The 2708-nt window shown below is 41.4% G+C and overlaps 1 non-coding gene across 1 annotated transcript; it reads right to left on the minus strand.

The window, feature by feature from the left end:
* Nucleotides 1-1138: 1138 nt before the first annotated feature.
* Nucleotides 1139-1244, minus strand: LOC113461527. The gene has a single exon (XR_003383801.1). It is a non-coding gene; the product is annotated as a small nucleolar RNA R71 (small nucleolar RNA).
* Nucleotides 1245-2708: the final 1464 nt, after the last annotated feature.

Raw genomic sequence — 2708 nt, forward strand, 5'->3', positions numbered from 1 at the left:
CAAAAAAGGAATGCTGTAGAGGTTTGCTTAAAAAAGAAAAAATTGCTGGAAAAATTTTCTTTGGTAACCTCTAAACCTTTCTTGTTTAAATTGATTCCCAATTAGCTTGAAATTTTGTGGTGATTGTTTGATTTTAATTTCAGCAAAAGTGTGAATGCATGCTTAATACACATACACCAATGATCCGCACATAGTAAGGGCAATCACCCTAACAAGATAAGAGCCGGATTTCATCACCGGACTCTTGCCCAACTTAGGTGAACTCCAATCTCACATAGTGTTAGCTTAATTAAAATCAATTAGCGTTGGCTCCTAGGGACATTCGAGCTCAATAGGACGAAGATCACCGAAAGTTGCCACTAATTTCGCTTTGTGGCTTAGTTAATGTCTAGGTAAGCTTTATCCCTATAAGGAAGACAGTTCATCTGTTTGAGGCAAGTGGTTTTTAAGTAGGACCTTTGCGAACGCATCTGACCCCCCCACTTACCGGGAAGCTTACCTGGTCAACTCAGTTTATTAGACCGGATTGGAGGCTTAGGTGCCCTCTTCAAACCAGTTAGGAGCTGTCTAGTGATTTTAGGGCAAATTACAAGGATTTGATGTGTTTTTCTTTTATTGCATGCTTGACTGATCAAGTACTAGTTTATGCAAGGGAGTCATTCTAGAGTACGTGACTTATTACCTTTTGATCCTGAAATAGAACGGACCCTTAGAAATATTCGAGCTGAGATCAGAACATTAGAATCATCCCCACCTCCTGAGATGGCTGAAGAACAACCCAAAACTCCTGAGGGAGTACTTCACTCCCACCATTTACACTTCCCCATCTTGCATTCGATTACCTGAGGTAGCAGCTATACAATATGAAATAAAGTCTAGTGTGATCCAAATGCTCCCATCTTTTTATGGGCTCACCAATGAAGGACCCATATAAATACTTAGATGAATTTCTTGAGATTTGCACCACTGTCAAGATTCAGAACTTCACTGATGATGCTCTGAAACTTAGATTATTCCCCTTCTCCCTTAAAGATAGATCCAAGCAATGGCTGAATTCTTTAGAAGCCGATTCGATTCATTCCTGGGATCAATGCAACAAAAATTTCTTAAAAATACTTTTCCATAGGAAGAACGAACCAGTTTAGGCGTGCCATCACAAGCTTCTCCGAAACTGAGGGAGAAGAATTTTATGAAACTTGGGAGAGATTTCGGGACCTAATCCATAAATGCCCACATCATCAAATACCTAAATGGCAGATAGTGCAATGCTTCTATGACGGATTGACTGAACGAAACCGTCAGATGATCGATGCCGCATGCGGAGGAACTTTCATGCTTCAAAACGAGCATGAAGCATGGCAATTATTTTAAAATCTCAATGAAAACTTCCTCCACCATGCTTCCTGTTCTCGTCAAGCACCCTCGAATTTCCAAAGAAAAGGGACCATTTGTGAAAATAAGTCATTCTATGGACCTATCTAGCAAGATAGATGCATTGTCCCATAAGATTTGACCAACTGATGATAGGGGGACATGTCGTTAGCTCTTTCCAAGCATAAGTGTGTGCTATCTGTTCTAGCCCATTGCATCCTATTCATGAGTGCCCCTCAGCATCCTAATTCTCCGAACTCGTGCAAGAACACATCAATGCTGCCCAAACACAGCCCAGACCGGGTAATGACCTATTTTTCAATACATATAATCCGGGGATGGCGGAATCATCCAAATTTTCTTGGAGGCAGCAAGCTTCGAATACTACCCAACCCTACTCCCAAAATTTTTAAAACCCTCAGAATTTTCATCTCTACCGTCCCTCAACTCAATTTCAACATCCTCCTCCTCCAACCCAAAGAAATACAACCTTTAAGAAGAAAGTGTTGATTGCCCTTCAAGATTTGGAGGCAAACACACAACTATTGCACTCGGCACACGCAATCCATTGCTAAGCTAGAATCACAAATGGGTCAACTAGCTAATGCATTAAACAAGCGAGAGGAAGGCAAGCTTCCAAGTCAACCAATGAGTAATCCAAGGGGACAATACGTGGCTCAAAAAACTCTACCAAATCATGAGCAAGCCAATGCTTTGACCACCCTTAGGAGTGGACGTGTAATAGATAATAAGGTTAGGGAGGGGTAACAACAAGGAAGATGAAGAAGAGGAGAAGAATATATCACATAAAAATCCAAAACCTTCTTCAGCTAGTCCACCATTTGCCACAACCCACATTCCAAAGGCCCCATTCCCTGAAGCACTTAATGCACCCACTCCCTTTGGCAAGAAGGAAACTTCACTAGAAGAGATGATGGAGGTTTTCAAACAAGTTAAAATCAACCTCCCACTTCTTGATGCCATCAAATAAGTTCCCTCCTATGCCAAATTTCTCAAAAAACTTTGCACCCAAAAGCAAAAATCTAGGACACATGTGCCTAAAAAGGTCCTCCTAACTGAGCAGGTAAGTTCCATTCTCCAACATAACATCCCTCCAAAATTCAAAGATCCTAGCGCTCCCACTATTTCCTATGTCATAGGAGATAACTCCATTGACCGAGCACTCTTAGATCTAAGGGCAAGTGTGAATCTTCTACCCTATTCAGTCTATGAGAAATTTGGATTCGGTGAATTAAAACCCACCGCGGTGTCCTTACAATTGGCTAATCAATCTGTGAAGATGCCGCGGGGATGATTGAAGATGTTCTTGTCAAGGT

This window comes from Phoenix dactylifera, unplaced genomic scaffold, assembly GCF_009389715.1.
Source record: "Phoenix dactylifera cultivar Barhee BC4 unplaced genomic scaffold, palm_55x_up_171113_PBpolish2nd_filt_p 000064F, whole genome shotgun sequence".
NCBI lineage: Eukaryota > Viridiplantae > Streptophyta > Magnoliopsida > Arecales > Arecaceae > Phoenix > Phoenix dactylifera.